The 18,426-nt window shown below is 50.9% G+C and overlaps 1 protein-coding gene across 1 annotated transcript in view; it reads right to left on the reverse strand.

Annotated features, from left to right (window-relative positions):
* ADCYAP1R1 (ADCYAP receptor type I) overlaps nt 1–17,540 on the reverse strand; it is an 89,577-nt gene extending 72,037 nt beyond the window's left edge. Inside the window, exon 1 of the mRNA XM_056804692.1 lies at nt 17,404–17,540. The gene's annotated coding sequence lies outside the window, so the exon portion shown is untranslated. The remainder of the gene's footprint in view (nt 1–17,403) is intronic.
* Nucleotides 17,541–18,426: the final 886 nt, after the last annotated feature.

The raw sequence follows: 18,426 nt of genomic DNA on the forward strand, positions 1-18,426 counted from the left end.
AATTGCATAGTATTATCTACAAAAACTGGAAATGAGAGAAAATACAGCAAGTTTAATGATGTCAAATTTCATTCCAAATCGCCTTTCTAGCAAAGCTCTGCACTATTTTAAAACACAAAAAGGGGATTAGAAAATCAAGCTGATTTTGACTGATGAATGCAGAAATGACTCAATTTCAGAGCAGCTTTTATTTGTGAGACTAGCAAGAGGAATATGCCTGCTGATTGCAAGGTTTAATAGGGCTGATATTTGATAAGTGCATGTTTTAGTGTGATCACCATAGTGGAACCAAATGTGATCCCACCATTTTGTTGAAGGACACAATGCCCCAGTCAGTCATGAAGGGAAAAGGGGGAGAAAGGAGGCCACCAATAAATGAACTGGTCCTGAGAGTCCCAGTGGAATCACGAGTACCGTCCCTGTCTTAGCCTTTCTAGTGACAGCTAGAGAGAAAGAGGTGGGAAAGAGGCTGAAGAACTAGGATCTGTAGTATTCCTCAACAGAAAATCTGTCTCTGAGAGGGAGTAAATGAGTCCAAAGTATACACATTCCAGCGCGAAATAAATATGGGGCTCATGTACCCACAAATGTGAAGGCTTGGTATCCCAGGGACACCAATAGCTGTGTTTCCTTCTAATAAAAGGAATAATTTAACAAAAATCCCTCACTGGACAGAACTCCTCTACAAGGAGATGGCAACGATCTGCTCAGTAATACTCACCAAACATTTGCTGAGTCCCTACTATGGACCAGGCCTCATGCTCAGAGCTGTATCTCAAAGGATAACAAGAAAACAGACCCTGACTTCAAGGACCTTCCATTCCACTAGAGAGATTAATCACAGGCCTGTTGACATGACCAGGAAAACTGAGGAGCGAGAGAACCCTGACAAGTGGTGGGAATCAGGGAAGGCTCCCTGGAGGAGATGGCACCTGATCAGAAGTTTGAAGGAGGAAGACCCAATTTGGAGAGGCAGAAAGGAGGGGAGTCCTACACTGAAGGGCCATAGACACCAGGCTATTTATTCTCTGGGCATTGAGAGGCATTTTGAATGGGGGCCTGGCAGTGAGTTCGGAATTCAGTTTGGCTGCTGATTGGAATGGATTGAAGACTGAAAGATGTAATGGGAAAAGGATAGAGATAGGATAAGATTTAAGAAGATGCCTATGGTCCAGGCATGAGATGGTGAGGGTTTTTCTCTGTAGTGTTAAGTCTGTGAATAGAGAGGGAAAGGGCAGGCTTGGTGGGGCAGAGAATTAGCTGGGTTTCAGCCAGGCTGGGGTTGAGATGCTTTTAGAACTCCAGGAGGCTGTGAGAGTGGAGTTCAGGGGGAGAGCAGAACGTTATTCAAGACAAGCACATTAATGCTGTAGATTATAAAGGGAGGAGAGGGGAATTCACCAGACTTCCACCTAACAGGAGGAAGAGAGCAGGGGCTAGATCGTATTTAGGAAATCAAGAAGTTATAGGCTTAAAGAGAGGCCAAGGAAATTCAATTTGATGGTGGACACTTTGAGAACTAAAGGGAAAAGGAGTGAATATATATTTATCTCTTCAAAACATGTATATACCTGTTTAGATGATATACATATATGTATGTCCATACATATGATTGGTTTTGTGAGTTTTTCTGTGTTTTTCCAAATTCATATACACAATGTATATCTACATACCTAATATATACATATATACACATAATAAATATGGAAATATACACAGAGTACTCCAGAACCAATCACATATTTTACACACTATATTTACCAATGATAATTTTATAAAAAGAGAAATTGAAAAGGAAAATATGATTGAATGATTCAGGTGTATATAGACAAAAATATGTTGAATAATATCCAGGATAAATAATTAAGTTATAGAAACAATAGTAGATTATATTAAATATAACAATATAAATAGAACATATCAAAATTTGTGGGATGCAGCCAAAGCAGTACTCAGAGACAAATTTATATTTCAAAACATTCATATTAACAACAAAGAAAAAGAGAAAATGAAAGAGTTGAGTTTACAGTTAGAAAAATTAAGAATATGAACAAATTAATATACATAGATGAAGAACAAAAGAAGGAATTATTTTAAAAATTAAAGAAGAAATCATTTAAAAAGATAATGAAAATTAAATTGATAAATAAAATAACAATTTGTAAGAAGACCAATAAAATGGGAAAAAATATTAGCAGTATTAACAGGGAAAAAATGAACAATTTATTAGTAGCAGAAATATGGAAGGGTAAATCACAGTGAATGCAAAAGAAACAAAGAAAATTATCAGGAATGTATGAATATTAAGAAAAAACATAAAATACCTTCATTGTTTACAAATCACAAAAATTTTAAGAAAAAAATGAAGCACCTAAATTGTTAAAAAAAATAGTAGCTACTCTAAATAAACAACTCTCGGAAAGAGAAATCAAATGGATCAATAATGGGCTGACACATATAAAAAAGACACTAAGACCAAACAATCCACACAGAAATCCAACTGGATGTCTATAGATTAAATGATCCAATAATATGCAAACTGTTTTTGAAAATAGAAAACTATGATTGTCTCTATGAGAAAAATATGATTCTGACTCTCAAATGTGACAAAGATAAGTCAGAAAAAGAAAGCTACAGACCACTCTCAGTGATAGATATTGATGAAAACATGAGCAAACAAAAGAAGACCACAAACAATAAAGCAACTGTTATAACCAAGAAAAATTTATGACAGAAATATAATTATGATTTAACGTTGTAAAAATAATTATTGCATGTTGTAGTGATATGAAAAACTGTACTTACCATAAGACTATAATACTAGATGCATAAAGGGCTTCTGATTTATCATAATGCCAATTTATATAAAACATAGAAAAGTATAGTCACTCAGTGAGTCAATAAGCACTGATTAATCACCTACTATATGCCTGGCTTTGTGCTAAGTGCTAGTGACACAAAGAGAGGGGAAAAATGTCCTGGACTCTCAGTGGAATGGCAGAGACAACATAAACAAATGAACAATAGACAGGGTAAATCTGAGATAACCAATAGAAGGAAGGCTCTAGGATGGAGAGGGAAAGGCTCTCTGTAGACAGGAGCATTTTAGTTAGAACTCAAAGGAAGCCAAAGATTCCTGGCATGGGGAACAGTCAGTGAAAATGTCTGGAGCTGAGAAATGGAGTGTCTTGTCTAAGGATTAGCCAAGAGACCAGTGTTCTTGGATGGAAGAGTACTTAAGAGTGTAAAGCATAGGACGACTGGGAGCGAATGGGGACTGGCTTATTAAGGACTTCAAATGCCAAACAGAGGACTTCGTACTTGATCCAGGAGCTGATCGATTCTAATTATACAAAATACTTACTTGAATCCAGGGGCCGGCAGTATATGTAGTAGGAAGTATTAGAAGATTTCAGATTAAGAACAGGAGTAAAACATAGCTGTCCACTCTTACCTATTAGCTATCTGAGCAAGAAAAAAAATCGAGAGAATAATCATAGGTAGCTAACATTTTGAAATCCTGTGACCAAACCTTTGGCAATAAAAATAATAAAAAGTTTCAGTAAAATAGCAAAATAAGAGCTGAAACCTGCCAAAATCACCAACACTTCTTTATAGCAATAAGATAGATTAGAACAAATTGGAAGCCAGAGGGATATCTTCTACACCTATGGGGGGAGGAGGGGGGCAGAACTTCCCGTCCTAATTAAGGGCATCCCAGAAAGCCAAGCTAGCTGGATTGAACTAATTAATCAATAAAAAAATAAAGAAATCCTTAAGCTTAAAAGTTGAACACATCCTTAGTTTTGCAGGATCAAATGATTTGATCATTGGGTCATCTTGTGATTGGTTAAAAGAGTCAGATAAATTCCTGGAGCTATCTTCAGACTGGAAACCTAGCAGGAGATCGGTCTAGTCGTACAGGAACTCCAGCCAAGCCCCCAAGTAGGAATCACTTGGGTTGCTTCTCTAGTGCTACTGGTACTCCCACTTATGCGTCAGTATTACCGGAGGCAATATCTCCATCATGGCACAATTTCTCCAGATGGTTCAGTGCTTACAAGGACAATGCCTGGGCGCCCTTCTCAAGGTTGCTGCTCATTCACTTTCTGAGTCTTGTGGCTACTACTGCAGGGTCCAATGAACACTATTGGGGCCTCTGATTGAACCTCGTCATCTCTTGAACTCAGAGGGTTTCCTGAGGTAGGAGAAGAGAGAGAAAAGACCCCCCCAAAGTGATTCGCACTTCATGAGGCTCTAGGAAGAGGAGAAAGGAGTTCCAGGGTCAGGAGTTGGGAAGTATTCTCCGTAGGTGTACGTAACTTGAGTGGTGTTCTAAATTGAGCCCACTCTTCTCAGGGACGGAGTGTATGAGAGAGGAGAGGGTGCCTCCAGTTTTAGGGAGAATGCTTTTGTCACTACTGTTCTTACCATGCTATCTGAATAAATACTTTTTATAAAAACGAGTCGAAGTCTAGCTGACTCGCTAATAGAGGGGAGGATACTGGTAGGGGCTCATAAATGACCAGCTGTTTGAGTTTATTCCTAAATCCTGAGGTAAGTTGCAGGCACCTTTTGGGAACCTAGCCTGTCAACATGAGTGGGAATTGGGGAAATAGCCCTGAAGGGGATGCTATATAACATGTTCAAAATGTGTCAAATATTTGGCCATTTGTTTACCACACACACACAATTACTTAAAAACAAAAATGAAGACTAAGAGAGAGATCCAATATGCATGACTGGTAAAAATGGAAAAAATCCCCAAATTGCTTTATAGATTTAGTATGTCTTGTTTTTTCTGGGTTTACTGCTTCAACTTCACTGACAGTGGCAGGTTGAGTCCCCAGAAAGGCAGCTTCTACTACTTTGGGGATTCTAGGGAAAACCTTGTGGGTGACTATCTTTCTAATACTGGGTCACGAGCCCCTACCAGTTCTTCCCTGAAACAATCTGCTAGTAGATTCAGTTTTTTTAAAGGCATTTACTTAAATGGCAGAGTAAGAAAAATAGTTACAAAGTGTATTCTCCTAAACCAAGGGGATACTTATTCTCCCACAAATACTCACAGGGTCTTTGAGGGGTAGAGTGAACAAAGTACAATGGCATGAAGAAGAAAGAGGAAGGTAGGTCAGCAGAGCCAAGATGGTGGAATAAGAGTTGAGTCAAATCAACAGGCATGTGTTAGGTATCTATTATATATCAGGATCTGTACTAAAATGTTGGAGCAGGAAGAAGTCCAGATGAACTCCCTGACACAACTTCTTTACAAAGACCTAAAAGAATTACACTGGATCAAGTCTCAATGGTGAAATCCAAGAAAAAAAACCATTATGTGTCATTTTTTTTTCAGTCCAGTTTGGCATATGGATATAGACAGAAAATTCTGTGGACATTGAAGAGGAGGTCTAGCTAGGAACAATGGCGTTGAGGCATTTCAGCATAGGGAGAGCATATGCACAAGGCAAGAACTTCCCAAGTTCACACTAGGAAAGCAGAAATAAGACTTTGGGCCACCTTGGAAGTACTAAAAGGTCACAGTTTATGAGAATGAGTTGTCCTCGATATCCCGTAATAACATGACACTCTGTACCCAAGAAAGTAGCAGCAGGACCAGCCCAGAACTCATTCCGGAAGCGTGGAAAGCTGAGCTCTGGCACAAAGTCTATAATCAGAAACTATACTGATAGGGCGAACAAACAAAAATGAATCCTACTATAAAAAGCTGTTGTTGTGACAGAGACTCAAAAGAAGAGAATGACTTGGAAACAACTACAAACAAAACATCAAAGAAGAACATGGCTTGGGCACAAGTTCAAGTAGAATTTCTGGAAGAGAATTAAAAATGTTTAAATACAGAAGAAAAACATTTGCTTGATCACATGGTCCAATGGGGACATGACTGGGGATGGAGACTCTAAACAATCACCCCAGTGCAAACATCAATAATATGGAAATAGGTCTTGATCAAGGACACAAGTAAAATCCAGAGGGGGCTGGGACAATGGAGGGAAAGAACATGAATCATGGAACCATGGAAAAATATTCGAAATGAATCAATTAAATAAATAAATTTAAACAAATTTTAAAAGTGTTTCAAATGTTAGCAACGAAAAAGAATTAGGGGAAAATTAAAAAAAAAGTGAGAAATGGAAGAAAGAAGTGGAGAGAATTAACAACTTTGTACAAGTTGTTATAATAAGAGGTACAAAACACTGCCCAAACGACATATTCCTCCAAATGTAAATGAACCAAATAGAAGCAAATGAGTCCACGAGATAGTAATAAATATTAAAAACAAAGTCAAAAGTCTGAGAATAGAAAAAAATAAGATATCTCATAGCAAAAACAACTGACCTGGAATAGAGGTTGAGGAGGGATCATTTAAGAATCAGTAGGGGACCTGAAAATCCGAACCCCACCCCAAAGAGCCTAGATATTGCATTTCAAGGAGAGGACAAAACCTGCCCAGATCTCTTAGATCCACAGAGCCAAGAGGAAGCTGAAAGACTGCACTGGTCTCCTTCTGGAAGAAATCCCCAGCAACATGACAACCAAAATACAAAATGTCTAGGTCAAATAAGAAATACTGCAAGCAGCCAGAGAGAAAGAATTCAAATTCTAAGAAGCCACGGTTAGGATCACACTTGATTTAGCAACTGTCATTATAAAGGAATGGAGATCTTGGAATGACGTATTTCAGAGGCAAAGAATATAGATTTGCAATCAAGAATAATTTACACAGCAAAACTAATTTTAGTCCTTCAGGGAGAAAAATGAATCTTTAATGAGATAGAGGACTTCTAAGCCTTTCTCATGAAAAGGGCAGAGCTCCACAGAAACTTCCAATTCCAAACATAGGAATGAAAAGAAACATTAAAAAGGTAAACATGAGAGAGCATCAGAAGGCCCTAAGCAGGGATAAACTGTTTACTCTAATTTGAGGTGATGTCATGTGTTTCCTCTGAACCTGATTAACATCAGAGGTCAAAAAGGAAGTCTAATTAGAGAGGAGCTTGGGAGTGGTTCTGTTGTGTTGTGATGATCTTAAAGGAATAGGAAGGAAGGAAAAGAGGAATACACTGGGCAGATCAGGAGGAGGGAGAGGAAGGATGAGGAAAATGATCTCATATCATTGGGGTGCCCAGGCAGAAATTTCTATATGCAAGGAGAAAGCAGCTGGGGAGTGGCTAACACTCAGACCTCATTCTCATCTGGAGGAGGGAAGAATATACATGTGAAGAATATGGTTCATTCGCCGAGACACAAGAGGGAAAGGGGGGAAAGGAGAGCGGATATGAAGGAGGGATTAGCCCTAAGAGAAATAAACTCTAAAAATGTACACAAGTATTTAGAGCTCTCTTTGAGGAAACTGAGGGGGAGCCCATCTTTGGGAATGACTAAAGAGTTCAAGGTATATACATGTGAAGGAATACATCCCAGTGGAAGACATGGCAAAGGGGATGCTTTAAGGAAACCTGGGAGATGTACCTGAATGGATGCAGAATGAATTGAACAGAACTAGGAGGCCAACATAGACAGTCAAAGCATTGTTGTGCTTTGGAAGACTCAAGAACTTTGGTCAGCACAATGACCAAGCGTGATGAAACATACAGTCTGCCTCCTGTTGGAGGGCGAAGGACCCAGAGCTCAGAAAGAGGTGCGCATACATGGTTGTAACGGGGACTTTGTCTTTCTTTTTGACTGGTGGGGAGGGGAGGAAGGAGGGGGTAAGAGAGAGTTGTTGAAATTGAAATGTTGAAAATTGTTAACTAAAAATACACGGTACAAAGGCAGGGAGGCATGTGAGTAGGGGATACACATGGCCAAGACAACTCTAGCTGCGGGCCAGCGGGGCCTCGGCATCCAGAAAGGCTTCTTGTGGAAGGTGGGCTTTTATCTGGGACTTGAAAGCAGCCAGAGGCATGTGGAGGCAGAGATCTGGAGGAGGAGCATTCCAGGCATGGGGCAGCCTGGGCAAGGTATGGAGTATCTTGTGCCAGCGACAGGTGGGAGGCTTATGCCACTGCATCACCAGGTACCTGGGCTATGGTGGGGCAGAGGTAGAAGAAGGCTGAAGAATAGAGGGGGGAGGTTAGGAAGGGCTTTATGCAAAGCAAAGCAGGATTTTCTCATGGATCCCAGAGATGAGAGGAGCTGCTGGAGTTGATTAAGAGGGAATTTACCTCTCCAAGAGCTCTTACCTCTGGGCTTCTCTACCTTCACACAGTTACTTACTATTTGAATTCAGGCCCTCGGCACCTCCCACCTTGGACTGCTGGCTTGCATTCATTTTTTTCATTTTTTTAACCCTCACCTTCTGTCTTGGAATCCATACTGTGTATTGGTTCTAAGGCAGAAGAGTGGTCAGTGCCAGAAAATGGGGTCAGGTGACTGCTGGCTTGCATTCACGAAAGCCAAAGTCTCATCATCAATGGATCATCTCTTCCCTCCAATCCCTCCTCCACGCATGTCCTTGGCACGCTCCTGTTCAAGAACCTTTTACTTCTCCCTGCTGCCTTCATGATCAAATATGAACTCCTCCATCCAGCATTCAAAGCTTTCCCCAAAGTAATTCCAGCCTGCTCTTGCTGACTCCCTTGGGGCTCCCACCGCCCAAATGGCCAACATCTCTTGCCTCTGTCCCTGGCTGTCTCTCAGTGTCTCCTTCGAGGCTCGGCTCCAGGGACACCTCGCATAGTGGCTGGTCGGTTGGTTGTTGCCTCTATTCTTGAAGAAAGCCCAAATGATACCACAAGCATGTCAGACATGGTCAGCATGCAGGGTGAGTGCCTGTGGCCGGTCGCACCAGCAGGGGCCCAGAAGGCTCTCCTAGTTGGGCCCTGGGGCTGGAGAGCTCTCTAAGTTGGAGCATCTCACAGTTCTGCTTCACTCCTGGAGCACGGTGCCGCCTTTGCAGCAGGCACGCCATTGGGCAGAACAGTCTCTCCCAAGGCTCAGTGGAGACCAAAAAGACCGTGTGTGGTGGCTCCCCACCCCTCCTTTCTGCCCTCCCCAGGAGTTAGTTTGTATTTGTTTCTCCCAATCCACGTTCTGCTCAGGAGAACGTCAGCTCCCGGAAGGCAGGGATTGCTTCCTTTTTCTCTTGGCATTCTCGGCACACAGTTGGCTCTTACTAAATGCTTGGGAATATGAAATGTTGAATAAATAAAGCTGCAATAAAATGTGGATGGAGAATCAGGGAGCCACGAATGCCAATGGGCATTAGAGGACAAAATCCACTGGAAGGGCAACTTCAGCTGCAGGTCTGTAATTATATTACAATGAAGCAATTATCAAAATTATCTCGTTCTGGATAAAAAGAAAAACAATAGATCAGCGGAACAGAAGGCCTACAAGGGATGAGCTCTGGATGACTCCCAGCTCACAAAGCAGCAGGAAACAATTCAAATCCACAGCCTCAAAGCCACTGGCAACCCTGGCCTAGCGGATGGCAGTAAATGGGGTACGCCCTCCGCCACCACACCACACCTCAAACGCACAAAACGAAGCAGGGAGAATGGCCGTGGCGTGAGAGGCCTGGGTCGCCTGGGGAAGACGAGGTCACTGCTTAGCTCCTCAATAAGCAGCAGCGATCCCAGGACCCGGGTTCAACGGAGCTGAGCTCGTCAAAAGAAGGAGTGTCCCATAGCGGAAGCGGCACGTCCGGAGGAAGAAGGAAAGCCAGCCAGGCTGGGCCACAGCGTTGTTGTCAGCCCTGCAGACAGACACGCATGCACCCCTGCAGTGGCTGGGGCTCTGCACCCATCTGTTAGGAGGGCCCCGATTCGGGTCCTTCTGAAAGGAAGAAGCCCAAATCATGGACAGAGGACGGCACGGCCGGGCGCCCTGGGACCTCCCCAGCACAGATTTCCGCGGCTGCTCTGGCTCCTCGCCGTCCCGCCAGGTTCCATCTCTGGGATCAGCCCGATGGAGGCGCAGACATGCCACCTGCTCTCCTGTCCTCAGCCACAATGAGGCCCCGGAGCGGGACGAGGAAGGGATGGACGGCCAATGGCGCCCCCACTGTTGTCTCTGAGAGGCAGAGAACTGCCAATGAAGCCGACCCGCCTGGGGGTGACCCTGGCAGGGCCGGGGAGGCAGCGGGACTGCTCCCACCTTCTAATGCTGGGACCCACTTGTTAGAACTCTGGGCAGAGGAAAGAAAGCCCAGGTGCGGCCCCTTAGCCAGAGCCAGGTGACACCGGCGGGTCCCCGGCATCCGCGGCAGCGTCTAGTCCGGTGGCCTCCCGACCTCTTTCCTGGACACGCCCTTCTCCCCTCTGGGACAGCCACCCCGGGGTGCCGGCCCTCACAGCCTCCTCACTGGGCTCCCAGGCCGGAGCCTTCCTGCTCCCAGCCCTCCTCTGCGGAGCTGCGGCCGGACTGTTCTCAAGCCTGGGCCTGCCCTCGTCGGGCCTCCTGACTGTTGGGGCCCGGATCTCCGGCCAGGCCTGAGCCCCCTCTTCCAGCCTTCGGCTTCTTTCAGGTCTCAGCCTGAACCCCACCTCCGGCAGAAGGCCTTTCCCGGCCCCTCACAGCCGGTCTTCCATTCCCTCCCCAACGCTCTGCCGGCCACTTTCCCGGCCATTGGGCCAGAGCTCTGCCCTTAGCCACGGGCCTCGCCCTCCCCCAGCTTCTCAGTGCCTGGTCATTGACGGCCCGACGACCCCTCCAGCCCCTCCCCAGAGTCATGTGGCTTTCTTGGTGCTGCACCTACACTTTCAGATCAGAGCTGCCTGGCCGTGGGGACCCAGGATGAAGGGACTGGCCCAGGGCCACTCAGCCAGCGTGCCAGAGGGCAGAACTTGAATCCAAGACTTCCGGACTCTGAGGCTGGCCCACGAGAGACAGACAGACAGAGTGACTGACATTTCGGTTACCAAATCAATGGCCTGCGGAGCTGCGATCACACACAAAACGGAGGACCTCCCGCGGCCATGATTTCCATTGTCATGTTCCTTCCACCTGTGGCCTTTGAGCTTCACCTCATTTCCTGCCTCCTCCCCACTCTGTGCCTCACCCTCGAGTCACCCAGGAACATGCAGTGAGCACGGCGTGGAGCTCACTAGCTTCCTCCCTCCCCCAATTTTCCTGTCTTTCTCTCCAGCTCTCCCTGCAGGGGCGACACAGAGGCACGAAGCCCACCATCTTGGGAAGCAAATGCTCGATGGGTCAGGAAGGCCCAGCGGTTCCGTCCCTCCTGGGGTCACATGATCGGGCCTTCCTGGGGTCACATGATCGGGCCTGAGGCTGAAGCAGCCAAGAGAGCACCGGGCCAACCCTCCGCAGTACAGACGAGGGAGCCGAGGCACACCTCAACCCTGTGGCTTGCCCAGGGCGGCGCCCTTCTAAGGAAGCCGAGCCAGGCTGGCGCGGGCGGTGGCCCTGGAACATGGGCCGTCCCAGCGGAGGCACGAGTCCAGGCAGTGTCCCCCGGGGAGGCTGGGGGCGGCCGGACGCCCCTGGCTGGAAGATGGCGGCTCTGGAGTCTGCACGCAGCAGCGCGGCGGACGTGGAGGCGGAAGCCCCGAAGCTTCTTTCCCCTCCGGGCAGCCTCCGAGTCCGGGCTGGGCCCTTCTCCTTCTGCCCGTCTTGGCCGAGCCTTTCCGTGGACCTCCGACTTCTCTGCCCGTCTGTCGGGGATGGCCGGCCTCGGGACTTGACGGCCCCTCCCGCCCGGAGCCCACAGCTGTCCCGGGGGCGATGGCCGAGCTGACGTCAGGCCCTTGGCAGGAGGAGCCCGATCTTCTCACTAGCGACCACTAGTGGCGGTGTTTCTAGCCACTGCCGGGCTCCGCGTGTGGTCCCAGGCCTGAGCTTCCCCTGGCCCATCTTAGTTATAACTCAACCGGGTGCTGCGGTGCTTCCGTTGCCTTTGGGGTCACCCCCTCTTCTGCTGACCCTTCAGAGTTGGAAATGGCCCACGAGTCAGCCATACGATATTGTTTTAAAACCCTCGCCTCCCATCTGTGCATCTGTACAGGGGATTAAGTGACTTGTCCAAGGTCACACAGCTAGGAAGTGTCTGAGACAAGATTTGAACCCAGGACCTCTCTTAGCTAGGTCTAGCTGTCAATCCACTGAGTCACCCAGATGTCCTTAGCCATATAGTATTAACAGCAAAACATTTTCGCCAGCCAGAGAGGCTTTCAACAAAGAAGACCTCAGTTCCAAACCTGGCTCTATCGGTCAAGGTAGTTTAGTGGTTCAATGGTTAGAACTCTGTACTTGGGGGTCAAAAAGACCTTCATTCAATTCCTGACTCAGTCAGGATTACTGGCTGTGTGACCCTGGACAAGTCACTTTACCTCAGTTTCTTCATATTTAAAATGGGGACAACAATGACACATCTCCTAGAGTGGTCATAAAGATAAAATGAAATCTTTAAAGTGTTTTCCAAACCGTAAAGTAGTAAAGAAACGTTGGCTTTTATTCTTACCACTGGATGCCCCAGAATTAGGGTTACAAGCTTCTAACCCTGCCTCTGGGGGTGCAGGGCTCCGGGCTAGGAACTCTCTGCAAGGGAGTCAACAAGTCCTTTCCCAAAGTGAATAATCCCCTTCCCAAAGAATTTGATAAGAGCAACTGTAATTAGAATAGCTTTGGGCTAAGGTGGGCTTCCCCCACCAGATCTGCCTTGATGCTCTAAGAAACCCCTTGAGGGAGGAAGGCAAATATGGGAGCCCAGGTCCAAGGTGGGATCCTAAACATGACCAGTCCTAGCAGCGGCAAAGTCAGACTTCGAATCCAGGACTCCTGACTTTAAGGCCAGCACACAGTCAGGAGGGAAAGTCAGGGAGACAGGGATGCTCCTCAAAGCTCCTCTGAATCCTCCCTGGCCCAAGCTGGGCTCATTCACTGTCTTGTGCATTTTGGGAGGAGGAGATAGAGGACCTGGGTTCTAATCCTGACTGACTCTGCTTCTTCTAAGTATGTAGCCTTGGGAAACTCCCTTTCCCCCCTCTGTAAATGGCAACCAGGTCTCCCAGGTCCTAATGGAAAACTCTCTCAATCTCTCTGCTCAAGGCTCCTCCCCTCTCCTTCCCTCCCTCCTTCTCTCGGTGCTTTCTCTGTGCTCTCTCTCTCTCTCTCCCTTCCTCTTTCTCCCTCCCTCCCTCCTTCCCTCCCTCTCTCCTTCTCTGTCTCTGTCTCTGTCTCTCCTCTCTCCCTCTCTGTCCCCCCTCTCTCTCCCTCTCTCTGTCTCTGTCTCTCCCCCCCCTCTCTCCCTCTCTCTCTGTCTCTGTCTCTCTCTGTCTCTCCCTCTCTCTCTGTCTCTGTCTCTCTCCCCCCTCTCTTTGTCTCTGTCTCTCTCTGTCTCTGTCTCTCCTCTCTCTGTCCCCCCTCTTTCTCCCTCTCTCTGTCTCTGTCTCCCCCCCTCCCTCTCTCTCTCCCTCTCTCTGTCTGTCTCTTCCTCTCTCTCTGTCTCTCCCCCCCCTCTCTCTCCCTCTCTTTCTGTCTGTCTCTCTCTCCCTCTCTCTCTGTCTCTCTCTCCCCCCTCTCTTTGTCTCTGTCTCTCTCTTTCTGTCTCTCTCTCTGTCTCTGTCTCTCTCCCCCTCCCCCTCTCTCCCTCTCTCTGTCCCCCCTCTCTCTCCCTCTCTCTGTCTCTCCCTCCCTCTCTCCCTCTCTCTCTCTCTTCCTCTCTCTCTCTGTCTCTCTCTGTCTCTCTCCCCCTCTCCCTCTCTCTGTCTGTCTCTCTCCCTCTCTCTCTCCCTCTCTCTCTCCCTCTCTCTGTCTCTCTGCCTCTCTGTCTCTGTGTGTGTCTCTCTGTCTTTCTCTCTATCACTGTCTCTGTCTCTCCCATATCTCTCCTTCCTATTTTTATCACCCTCTTCCCCCCCCCCCATTTCTGATTTCTCTCTGACCCCAGTCCTCACTGGAGATTGGTTTTGTTCCTTCTTTCGTTGCAAATTAATTTTTGTCAGCTAGACCACATACTTTTGGGGGCAGGGGCACTGATTAGTCTTCGTATTTTAGGGCTGGAAGGGAGCTCACATGCCATCTCTCCTCCAAAATTCTAAGTGAGGAAGCTGAGGCCCAGGGAGAGTGGGAGCCACCACCTGGCTGACCATTGGTGGGGGCTGGGCTGGGCAGATGCCCTCCCTCCTCAGAGCCTTCTCTCCCTCCTCTTCCCCTTGGGTGGCAGCTTGGGCTTCTAGCAGGGGCCCAGTGACACAAAGTTTCTCTTGCTAGTTTTTCGGGCCAAATGCTTTTAGGGAGGCTCCCACTCACCCTGCCAGGGAAGTCAAGGCAGCATCCATGGGGTGGATCTGCACATCTTCGATGTTCCCTGCTGTATGCATGCCATCAACAGAGGGAGGAGGGCAGGAGCTGAGAGCTGCCAACAGCCTCCAGCCTGGGGTGGCAATCTCAGTAGCATCCATGTGTCCGGGTACAAGGAGTGGCCCATGGGTGCCCACATGCATGGCCTCCCTAGTAAGGCCTTCTGGACTGTGCCCTTTACTCATCTCCCCAATGTCTCTAGGCTCCTCTGTCACCTCAGCACTGGGCTCCAACAGCCCAGGACAGACTAACCCAGGGCAGTGACTGCTGCTGGGTCTCCTGGACTCCAGGCCCAGGGCTTTCCTCCCTTTCCCAAGCTGACTTATTTGTTGCTTTTGGTTCCCTCCTAGTGGGATGGATGAGGACCTTGGTACCCCTGGTGTGGTTAGCCCCGGTGGAAGATCAGAGGGCAGAGCTTCAGAGCCTGGCTCTGCTGCTTCTTAGGGGGACAGTCAGAAAGTTAAGGTCACGGCCTCTCTGGCCTCAGTTTCCTCCTCTGTCATGTGAGGGGGTTGAGCCTGAATGGTCTTGAAGGCCCCTCTAGCTCTAGGTCCATGACTGCACTATTGGGTACGGGCAGGCAACCTGAGCTCCTTGACCGCTTGGGGAGACAAAACCCGCTGAGGGGCACCCGTGGCCCACTTCATGCTCTGCCTGGTGCTGGGGGGCAGGCAGGGGGACACCAGTGAAGACCCTGAGGCCCAGGGAGGGAGCGGCAGTGACCCTCTTGGCTGGGACATCCCCAAAGTAGGGGTCTCGGATCCAGGAGCAGAGCTTATTCTCGTCTCGGAGGAGACTCCAGACAAAGGTTCCAGTGCTGGAGCTTTCGATGGCTCTGAGTGCGAAGAGTCGGGTCCTGCCTCGGCCATCTCCGATCTGGGTGACCCTCCGGAGGTAAGTCGCTGCCAGAAGGGGGTTGCTGCTCCCAGGGGTACGGAGGCGACTCTAGGCTCTGCGGCAGCTCCAATCACGAGCCATTTGGTAAGCTCCCAGCGTTCTAGATGGCCATGCCTTGAGGGAGCCAGCAGGCAAAGGGGCAGTTGGGGGAAGGGACCCTTCTCTCACTCGCTGCCACCCAGCCCTGAGAGGTGGGATCCACGAGGTGCCCACATCCGAAAGGGCCTCCAGGCAGGGCCATGAACGCCGGAGCTAGAGGCGAGCCCAGAGAACGGTTGGCCGCCCTCTTGCTCTACAGACGGAGGTGCTGCAGGCCAGCTAGGGGCAGGGACTCGTTCAAGGTCACCTGGCAAGTTCATGGATGATCTGGGCTCCGAAGCTGGCCCGAGGCTCCTGGCCGGCTCCTTCCCTACCTCCACCCCCTCGGCGTGCAGGGCTGGCTTGTCAGTTCCACGCTTCTTCCTCTGACTCATTTCCCCAAGGCCAGGGATGACCCAAGCATCACCAGGGGAGCTCAGCTCGGGCTCCTGCAGTCCCTTCAAGGCTCCCCTGGCCCCAGGGCCCATGGGGGGGGGGGGGGGAAGAGCACATTCCTCGGGGAAGAAGGAACTGGCCAGCCCGTGGTGCTGACGGAGGAGCCCGACTGCAGGGACCTGGAGGGCCAGTCAGCCCAGCCGGGAAGGCCTGCTGGGTCAGGGCTGAGGGAGTCAGGCCGCAGTTCTGGAGCTAGCTAGGGCGCACCCCCGGCCCCTCCGGGCTGGGCTAAGGAGCCCCTGCCAGCTTCCAGGTGAGCCAGTTTCTGTGGCACAGGGTCGCCGCCTGGGTCCCTCGGCTGGCTCCTCTCTTGGCATTCCTCTGACTTCCCAGGCCAAGGCCAGACCAGGCCCCAGCTTTAGCCTTCATGCATTGGTTCATTCATTCCCTCCTTCATTTCTTCCTCCTTGGAGAACAGTCGGGACGCCCGGGGCCCCACGACCCTGGCCCTGCTGGGTCCCTGCCTGCCCAGTGCTTAGCAGCCCTCAGGACACCTGGCTGGGCCAGAGCCTCTCCGATGGGAAAATCCCCAGCTCGGGTCTCTCGTCCTCCTCCGGAGGCCCAAAGCCAAGGGGCGGGGGAGACGCATTTCCAGGCACACAGCCCAGGGCCGCGCAGAGCACGGACTGAGCAGGGCCAGACACACACCTCGGCTCTGCCAAAGCTCCCTCCGATCCCAGACCCCCGCGTCCCAGGCGCCCTTGATGGCCATCTAGAAGGATCCATCGGGGCCCTTTCTGATGGGGGGAGGGCAGGTGGGGGATGGGTGGCCTCGCTCCATCCCCTCCCTCCCAACGGACCCCCACCGCCTCCAGGCTCCGCCTGCACCAAGGCGGACCGAGAGGGGGGCTGGAGGGGGCGAGGGACCAGGATGCACCGAGGAGGAAAAGGGGGGAGGGCAGAGATGGAGCGAAGGGGAGGGAGGGAAGGAAGGAGGGAAGGAAGGAAGGAAGGAAGGAAGGAAGGAAGGAAGGAAGGAAGGAAGGAAGGAAGGAAGGAAGGAAGGAAGGAAGGAAGGAAGGAAGGAAGGAAGGAAGGAAGGAAGGGGAGAAAGGCTCGGGGGACAGGGGGCTCCTGGGCTCTTCCCAGAGCCCACATCACCGGGTGTTTCCTCTTGTGCCCCCCGCCTCATAAGTGCCACCAGCTTCCCAACAGGTGTCCGCGGGGAATCCTTCCCCCTGCACCCCCGACCCGGCCTCCCAGGCCTGGCCCAGCCTTAGCGCGCTCCGCTCGTCCCAGCACTCCCAGCCTGGGCTCCCCCCACGCCACCCCCGGGGCCTCTGCGCAGTCATTCATTCATCCTTCTAGCCTTCCAGCCCAGGCGGGCTGCCTGGGCGCGGGGAGGTGGGGGGGAGGCTCAGCCTGCGGATGGCTCCCTGGGGTGCATGTGTGTGCGTGGGGTCAGACCTTCCCCCCCCCAGGTGCGGCCGCCCGGGGCCACGCTGGGCCCTGGACCAAGGAGCCCTGCTGCGGGGGCGCGGAGCTGCCGGAGACAAGCGGCGGAGGGGGGGTTACTTCTCGTCCTTGACTGGCAGCCCAAGGGGGTCAGCTCCAGGGAGGGGGCGCCAGGCTGCGGCAGGAGGGGGGGCTGGCCCAGCTCGCTCCTTTTCCATTTCCCCGTGTCCCTCCCTCCTTCGCCCTCCTCGGCTCCCTCCTACCCTCGCGCTGAGCCAGCGCTCCCCAACTCGCCTCTCCTTCTTGCCTTGGGTCGGCCCGCCAGTCCGTCTGTCCTTTTGCCCCGACGCGCGCGTCCTGCCAAACAGAGCCCAGAGCCTGGAGCCTCCGCAGCCCGGGCCGCCTCGGGGTGCTGGGGGGGCGGGCCGGGGGAGGGGGCAGCAGGGGGCGGGCTGGGAGCGTTCTGGCCCAATCGCGGCCTTCCGCACCACCAGAGGGGGAGGGGGCTAAGGGGAGGCGGGGCCATGCAAATAGTGCGGCCCAGCAGGAGGGGGGGCGAGGGGGAGGGGACCGTGTTTCTGGCGGCTGAGCCCCCCCTTGGTGCCCCCCCTCCCAGTCCCGCCGGACATCCTCCGCTGCGGAGAGAGCGCGGGGAGCCGCCGCTTCCGATCACCAGTCACTGCTGCGGGCTCCAGCCCTGCCTTCTAGGGCTCTCGGGAGGCCGCCCCTGATGGGGGGCTCATCATCTCTCCCCAGCCCAGTCCAGCCCCCGTGGATCCCTCTGACCCCGCTCCGTGCTCCTCCGATCTCGTGCTTACCCTCCCAGGGCAGGCTGACTTCTCGGACCCGAGGATGGCCTCCTTTCCCCTCGGCAGCTCCTCCTCACTGGCTGTGCCTGGAGGAGCCTCCCCCAGTCCCACACACACAAGAAGGAGACGCACACGCGCGTACACACTCAAGCCCTGCTGGCGGGTGTCTCTGCTCTCCTTCACTGGTTTCTAAATAACCTGGGAGCTTCTCCAGGCCCAGAAGCAGCTGAGCCTGAAGACAGGAAGTTCTGAGTTCAAAATTGGCTGTGGCTGGAAAGCTGTGACTTTGGGTGAGTCATTTCCCCCCTTGGGTCTCAGTTTCTTCCTCTAAAAAACAGAGAGGATTGGAGAAAGCATCTCCAAGGCTCTGCCTGCTCTGGTGCCCAACCATTGCTTTTGTGCCCACAGTTGGCACCAGCAAACAAACAGGAGATCCCATCTCTCACTCTGCTTCCTGTTCAGCCATAAGACCTGCCATTTGACAACCACATCTAACAACCAAGGAACT

This window comes from Monodelphis domestica, chromosome 7 (genome assembly GCF_027887165.1).
Source record: "Monodelphis domestica isolate mMonDom1 chromosome 7, mMonDom1.pri, whole genome shotgun sequence".
In the NCBI taxonomy this organism is placed as follows: Eukaryota; Metazoa; Chordata; class Mammalia; order Didelphimorphia; family Didelphidae; genus Monodelphis; species Monodelphis domestica.